The sequence below is a fragment of the Triticum aestivum genome, chromosome 3A (genome assembly GCF_018294505.1).
Source record: "Triticum aestivum cultivar Chinese Spring chromosome 3A, IWGSC CS RefSeq v2.1, whole genome shotgun sequence".
NCBI classification, from domain to species: domain Eukaryota; kingdom Viridiplantae; phylum Streptophyta; class Magnoliopsida; order Poales; family Poaceae; genus Triticum; species Triticum aestivum.
The window spans coordinates 668,154,730-668,163,170 of NC_057800.1; the positions used below are offsets into that span (position 1 = coordinate 668,154,730).

At 42.9% G+C, this 8,441-nt stretch overlaps 1 long non-coding RNA gene across 1 annotated transcript; it reads left to right on the forward strand.

The window, feature by feature from the left end:
- The first annotated feature begins 7,692 nt into the window (after positions 1 to 7,692).
- LOC123059018 (uncharacterized) lies at positions 7,693 to 8,226 on the forward strand. The gene is made up of 3 exons (XR_006427343.1): positions 7,693 to 7,714; positions 7,914 to 7,976; positions 8,084 to 8,226. It is a non-coding gene; the product is annotated as an uncharacterized lncRNA (long non-coding RNA).
- The last annotated feature ends 215 nt before the right edge of the window (positions 8,227 to 8,441 follow it).

The following is an 8,441-nucleotide window of genomic DNA, read 5'->3' on the forward strand; positions in this document are numbered from 1 at the left end:
GTCATATTCCTTGCTCTTCTTCTTCTTCTTCTTCTTCTTCTTCTTCTTCTTGTTCTCATTGTACCACTTCGGACACTCAGAGATGTAGTGGCCAGGTTTCTTGCACTTGTGGCATGTTCTCTTCTTGTATTCATGAGCAGAAGCTTCATCATTTCTTGAGCTTGATCATGAAGACTTTCTGAAGCCTTTCTTCTTGGTGAATTTTTGGAACTTCTTCACAAGCATAGCAAGCTCCTTTCCAATGTCTTCAGGATCATCAGAACTGCTGTCAGATTCTTCTTCAGATGAGGAGACAGCTTTTGCCTTCAAGGCACGAGTTCGCCCATAGTTGGGACCGTAGATGTCTCTTTTCTCAGAAAGCTGAAACTCATGTGTGTTGAGCCTCTCAAGTATGTCAGACGGATCGAGTGTCTTGAAATCAGGACGTTCTTGAATCATCAGGGCTAGGGTGTCAAACGAGCTGTTGAGTGATCTCAGGAGTGTCTTGACGACTTCATGCTTGGTGATCTCAGTGGCGCCGAGAGCTTGAAGCTCATTAGTGATGTCAGTGAGTCGATCAAACGTGAGCTGGACGTTCTCATTGTCATTTCTCTTGAAGCGGTTGAAGAGGTTGCGAAGGACACTGATTCTCTGATCTCTCTGGGTTGAGACGCCTTCATTGACCTTGGAGAGCCAGTCCCAGACTAGCTTAGATGTTTCCAAAGCACTCATGCAGCCATACTGTCCTTTGGTCAGATGACCACAGATGATGTTCTTGGCAGTGGAGTCCAGTTGAACAAACTTCTTGACATCAGCAGCGGTGACACCTTCACCAGCCTTGGGAACGCCATTCTTGACGACATACCATAGGTCGACATTAATGGCTTCAAGATGCATGTGCATCTTATTCTTCCAGTAGGGATATTCAGTTCCATCAAAGACGGGGCAAGCAGTGGAGACCTTAATTATCCCTGCAGTCGACATAGCTAAAACTCCAGGTGGTTAAACCAAATCACACAGAACAAGGGAGTACCTTGCTCTGATACCAATTGAAAGTGCTAGTGATCGACTAGAGGGGGGGGGGGGTGAATAGGCGATTTTTATGAAAGTCTTCAAAACATGGAAGATTCGAAGACAAATGATAGAAATAAACCTATTACCATGCAGCGGAAGGTAGACTACACTAGGCAAACCATAGTCAAGTATTCAATGAAGTGAAAGCATAATGACTAATAGCAGCTAGGCAATAAGATCAGGTAGGAAGATATTGTGAAGCCAAACAGAACAGGTAGTCACTCAGTGAAGACAAACGATAATGCAATCATACAATGACTTCACAAGGACCAACAGTAAGCAAAGGGAAGGGAAGGATGAAACCAGTGACTCGTTGAAGACAATGATTTGTTGGACCAGTTCCAGTTGCTGTGACAACTGTATGTCTGGTTGGGGAGGCTGAGATTCAACTCAGAAGACCTCGTCTTCACCTTATTCCCCTTGAGCTAAGGACACCCAGTCCTCGCCCAATCACTCTGGTAAGTCTTCAAGGTAGACTTCCAAACCTTCACAGACTTTGTTCACCGGCGATCCACAATGACTCTTGGATGCTCAGAACGCGACGCCTAACCGGTTGGAGGATTCACAGTCCTCAAGTGTAATAAGTCTTTAGATCACACAGATAGGAAGACTTAAGTGATGCCTAACACTCTTTGGCTCTGGGTGTTTAGGGCTTTATCCTCGCAAGGAATTCTCTCTCAAAGCACTACAAGAAATATGTCAACTTATGACCTTCTGTCAGTGACCCTCGAAGAATTGGTCATAAATTTATGACCATTTTAGACCAATTGGTCAAAAGCTCTTCAGGGGGCTCCAAACCCTAAACCATTGCGACCATTTTGGTCAGAAAGGTCGTAATTTCCTTACACGAAATGGTCACAAAGCAAATAGTGCTAGTCCGCTGCCTTATTTCTAGTTGTTAATGACCAATATAGATGGTCATAGCCTTGTAGATTGTGGTGGGTTGTGATGACTAGGCGCCATCTCATCAGTTTTGCCTATGTGTCATGTCCATGTGGCAGTTTTTGCCCTAGGTTGTGAAGCAACCTATATTTCTATCATTCCCAAAATTCCCAAAAAAATCTCATAAATTCTTTGGGGAATATCTTCATCAAATATGTAAAAATCCTTCCTTGCCTAGTTCAAAACTAATTTGACAATATTCATTTTCCTATTCTGTTCACAACAACACTTGATGAAGGAAGTTCTATTTATATATTCTTATTGCCCTCGGAATTTTTGGGCACTCTTTCCTATCCAAATCATTACCGCATGACAAAATTCAGCTCCATTTGCCTAGCAAATCTTCCTCGGCAAATTTTCAAAGTTTTTGTCCACCTAGAAGCATTGTGAAGGAAGTACCTTTTTTATATCTCTAAATGACATGAAATGTATACAGTTCCTTCATATGCCCAAATTATCACCCTCCTCCAAATTGCAGCTCAGTCAAATCATCTATGTGAGCCCAGGTTCAATTTATATTTTATGGCCAAATTGGCACGTGCAAGTGTTATATAGAACCCTCCTATTACCCTCAAACTTTTCGGGCACTCTTCCATACCCAAATCATTGCCACATGGTAGCTCAATTTTCCTAGTAAATCTTTCTCGGGAAATTTCCAAAGTTTCTACCTCGAGAGAAGCTTCGTGAAGTAAGTACTAGCTAGGCTTACCCAAATGATCTGAAAATTGACCAGCGCATGACCATACCAAAGTAACTTACCTACACCAATTTTGAGCTCATTTCATTCATCCAATCTCTCTCACTAGTTTTCCCAAGTTTCTGTCCATAGAAGAGCATTGTGAAGGAACTACTACTTTGGCATGTCCAAATGGTATTAATTTTCTACAATGCTTTCCTATGCCCAAATAACCATCCTCCACAAAATTTCAGCTCACTCCATTCATTATTTGAGCCCAGCTTCAACATTCATATTTTTGTCCAGCGTGGTACTTTGCAAAGCAAGTACCACCTAGGATCCTCCTTTTGAGCTAAAAATTTGTGAAGACATTCTCCTTAGTAGATGATCATCCTCAGCCAAAACTCACGCCCATTGGCCATGTGCATTTCCTGTACCGCAAATCAAACACTTGGCTGCTAATTCATGTTTGAGCATCGATCGGTCTCCTCATGAGAATCTTATGTTGTAATTTTCTTCCTAGCACCAACCTGGGGAGTGCCCAACCCACTAGACATGCCTAGGCCGCCCAGAACACATGGCAACATTACGGTCACGCGGTGACCATGCGACGGGCATGCGAGTTTACGTGCTCTAGAGTTGGGGCCCTCGGCCACCGCCCAAACCTCGACGTATCGCCACCAAACCATGTATTTATGATTAAATAGGTCCTTATGTAACTAGAAATGATTTTTGGAAAAAATAAATAGCAAACTATGAGGCAGCTGCAGTTCAAATTTGACCCGCTTCCAACTGAATCGGTGGAAATTTGTCTTTTTCACGAGAGGTGGATCAAAATTTTTTACACCCAACCATTTTGTCAATTGTGCATTAAATATGGCCTAGTATTTTATAAAAATAATTTGGTCCCATTTTGCAACAATTATTTGGTAGTTCCTTCACAAAAAAACCTCCTTTCGGACACTCGAAAAATGAGAATGGTTTTTTCGTCCAACGAAAATGAAAACTTCCTTAGGCAACATTGTTTGCCATTCCAATATGCACCCTTGTGCACAATATGAGATCATTTAAACAAACTGTGCCATGAATGTGGCCATAAGATTGATCATTTGGCTTGAAAGCCATTGATCTCCACACGTGATAGCTCGTTTCTGAGAACACTTTTTTAAAATAATTGCCATATTACAAGTTTGTTATTTTTCCTGGGAACTTGGCCACAAATAATGACATAATGCGAAGGTTTCCCAATTTTTTGATCTTTTTTGAATTTTTTATGCAAGTTTCAAAATGCGGTCAAAACGACGAGAATGACCGTTCCTAGCTAGTGGTTGAATCTTGGGACTTTTTTGATGTTTCTCTGATTAAATAGGTACTTATGTAACTAGAAATGATTTTTGGAAAAAATAAATAGCAAACTATGAGGCAGCTGCAGTTCAAATTTGACCCGCTTCCAGCTGAATCGACGGAAATATGTCTTTTTCACGAGAGGAGGATCAAAACTTTTTACACCCAACCATTTTGTCAATTGTGCATTAAATATGTCCTAATATTTTATAAAAATGATTTGGTCCAATTTTGCAACAAATATATGGTAGGTCCTTCACAAAAAAACCTCATTTCGGGCACTCGGAAAATGGAAAATGTATTTTCCGTGCAAAGAAAATGAAAACTCCCTTAGGCAACATTGTTTGGAATTCCAAGATGCACGATTGTGCACAATATGAGATCATTTGAACAAACTATGCCATGAATGTGACCATGAGATTGAGCGTTTGGGTTGAAATCCATGAATCTTCACACATGATAGCTCATTTATGAGAACACTTTTCTAAAATAATTACCGTATTACAAGTTTATTATTTTTCCTGGTAACTTGGTCACATATAATGACGCAATGCGAAGTTTTTCCAATTTTTTGATTTTTTTGAATTTTTTATGCCCGTTTCAAAATGCGGTCAAAACGGTGGGCTTGACCGTTCCTAGCTAGTGGTTGAATCTTGGAAAACTTTTGACGTTTCTCTGATTAAATAGATACTTATGTACCTATAAATGATTTTTGGAAAAAATAAATAGCAAACTATGAGGCAGCTGCAGTTCAAATTTGACCCGCTTCCAGCTGAATCAGCGGGAATTTGTCTTTTTCACCAGAGGTGGATCAAAACTTTTGGAACCCAACCATTTTGTCAATTGTGCATTAAATATGTCCTAATATTTTATAAAATTGATTTGGTCCAATTTTGCAACAAATATGTTATTGGTCCTTCACAAAAAAACTCATTTTTGACACTAGAAAAATGATTTAAAATAGTTAGAAAGATCAGAAATGCATACAAATTGGTGCTCATCCATAAAATGTGGTCTAACTTGAGTGAAAATTTGTGTGATGCCCTTTTGCAAAATATTTTTGATAGCTGCTTCACAAATTATTTTAAATCACAGATTCTCAGACCAATCAGAAAACTTCTCACGGATCACCCCACTCTATCTGATCTGAACCGTCCAAACCAGGCGGATCCAACGTGTCCCACTCGCTCTCAGCAGGCCAAGCCAAACCCTAACTCCACTCCTCTCCCCTCTCTCCCCCGATCCAGATCCACTCCTCACAGCCGCCACCTACCTCCCGCCCCCGATCCAGATCCCGCCGCCCGCACCCGCGCGCCACCACCCGCTCCTCCTCGCCTCCCGTAGGACGAAGACCCCACACCGCTATTTCTTCGCCCGCCCACCCACCCCGTCCCTTCTGCCGCATAACGAACACAAGCCGGCCATGGAGACGATCGTCAACACCACGGAGGAGGAGCCGATGCCGCCCCCCAGATCCGCCCCAACCCTAGCCTCGCCGCCAACGCCATCACCCCCCTCTCCGGCACCGCCGCCGCTGCCATTACAGGTACCCTCTCCACCCCCGCAGTAGTCGCCGGGATTCCCGGGTTTTTTGTTCGAGCCTGCGTCGCGCGCTGAGCCCAGGCCCAGTGGCGGCCGATATGACTGCCTGCGCGCCGCGTGGGACGCGCGCGCCCGCGGCATTGCGGGGGTTTGTTTTTGTTCGGTTTCTCGTGGTGCGAGCTGGTTCAATATGATGCAACTCGTCGGTGCAGGGTGATCGATCGAGGAGGGAGAGGGGAGAAGCTTGGCCGAGTGGATCGATCCGTTCGGTCAGGGTGGGGACCAAGGAGCGGAGGATGTTGAGGAGGGCGGTGAACCCTGGCCGCCGGGCCTCGGACGGGGGCCTGCCCACCATCGCCAGCCTGCTCCACCACCTGTGCTCACCATGGCACTGCTCGCCCTGGTAACCACCTTTCCCCCCATCTCCCCCTCACAGGAGTGCTGATGTAGTTGTCTGGGATTGTACGCATGTTTGCCTTCTGAATGCTGACAACGCTTCTGCTGCTGCTGGTTGGTTGTGTGTATGTTCGTTGCAGGGAGTGATTATTCTCATCGTCTACTTCAACAGCGGCTCAGGTGGGTTGCAAATTCCCAGCTTCAGTACGCGTTTTCCTTGTCGTGTGTGCTTGTAATTGCCGTGTAGATTGCAAAATGGCTGGCAAAACAGCAGCAGTGCCATGAAAGCAGCTCTGTTTCTTGTTCTCTGCTCTGCTCTGCTTTAAACTGAACTTGTTTCAGTTAGCAACTCGATACTGAATTTGAGAGTATTGGTGCTTGTAATGATGTTATTGTGATAATGTATCTAGTAGAGTAAATTTTACTTCATTTCAGTCCTCAATTCAAGCTACTATGAGTTAACGATGGTTTGGTATATGAGTTGGTATCACTTCTTCTGTTTTGAAATTGACATATGAGTTGCTTATGTTCAGTAAATTTCATGAATGTATGAGTGTTTGTCCATCAAAATCAAGAGGTGTAGTATATATCTACCAGGGATAGTAATTATTGTTGCTTACAGGTTACCAAAGTGTTGCTTTCAGAAGGTTTTACTTGCTTGGTTGATTAGTGTTTTTCTGTAGAACAGACTCTGGGCTGTGTATAATGGGCATTTTGGGCTGTATAATGGACATTTCTAATTCACGTGTATCATTGAGTGTATTATTTTCCTGTTGAGCATGTATTTCGAGTCGCTTGACTAGTCGCGACTAGTCTATGAGTCGCAAAAATATGGTTAACTCAGCTTAGCGTCGACTCGCGACTCTGAGTCGCGACTAGTCACAACTTAGGCTTGACTTCTTCCGAGTCGCTGCCCCAGAGTGACTCGCATGAGTCGTGACTCGAAAACCATACTTGAGTTTTAACTATAGAAGAGAAATCATCTATTTCGTTACAGTTTCGTTCGACTTATCCTTTGGTTTCAACTATACATCAGAGTGTATCATTGAGTGTATTATTTTCCTGTTGAGTAGCTTTATCTGTCATATCTAGCTCAAGTAGAAGTTTCCAGTGAAGAAAAAATTTCAGTACCATGCATTTATCTAAGTCTCATGTAGTTTCAGAAACACATGCATTTATCTGCCATGCTCTGTTTTTCCTGAGGATAAAACTCCACTGTAATTCTTAAAACTCTCCCATAGTATCACAAACATATTGCATCGCCAGCCTGCATGTATCATCTGTATTCTTCCATTGGTCCTGAGGATAAAGCTCCTCTGCATTGCTTAAAAGAATGGGAGTTTGTGAGGGATGGTCTATAGAGCTCTGCAACAACTTTTCTTGTCTGATAATCGATGTCCTCTTATCGCTGAGAAAGTCGAGTAGTTACAGTACGTGTGCTGCTACGTCCCTTGTAGTTTTAGGTAGATCTTGTGGTCCCTTTTAAATGGATTTAGTTGGGAGATCTTGTGGTCTGATAATGTCTGGAATGGAGCACTAGAGGTCTGCAAAGTACACTTGACATAGGTAGTTTTAATCATCAGAATGCATCTCTCTTTCCACTAGTTCTGTAAGAATTGCGAAGTTTACTTTCTTTTTGTTTGTTCCATGGAGTATTTCCTTGGCTGATCTTGAACTCATGACGATCTTATTTGCAGGACAAGTATGAGTGTGTGCTAAAGGCCAATGGCAATCTGGAAAAAGCAAGTTCAGTCCTTGGAGGTACTTCTGCAACTCCTCAGCTTAAATTCATCATACTTATCTAGTTTATCGAAAAAAAGCATACTCATCTAGTTAGTTATCTTGCAATAAATGCCTGCCAAGTTAAATCTGAGTAATCGGATTCTACTCTCCTGGTTGAATTGTTGTCTCCACATTGTTGTTGATCCTGCTGAAGCCATTGCTGTGAATCTGTCTTCAGGAGAAGTACACCAGCGCGACACGGGCGAATGGCAAGCAGGAGGAGGAGGTTCTGTTCCTCAAGGTACATCTGAATTTAAACCAATCTCGCGCAGTGCCACTATGCATCTGCATTTCGTGATGAGTTAATCATGTGCCTGATGTGGAGCTGACACTGAATGTGTTGTGCAGGAGAAGTATGAGGCTGTGCTTGAGAGGAACACCAGGCTGGAGCAGCAGGTGGCTGCTCTGTCCACTTCTTTCCTGTCTCTCAAGGTACAACAAAACCTGCCTTCTAGGCCCCTGAAGTGGCTAAACCTCCTCCTCTACCACCAATCAGCTAGCAGATTAATTAATTCGTGAGTGGTATCCTCTACACCCATGTTCTGCTGTAGCTTCTAGTATGTGTTTATCTACAAAATCTGTATGGTCAAAATCTGTAGTTATTGTGGATAGCAATCTGTTACTGAATTTACTTTATTTGTATGTATGGTCATCTACAGATGCATATCTTGTAGAAAAATATATTGTTACACAAATTGTAACAAGG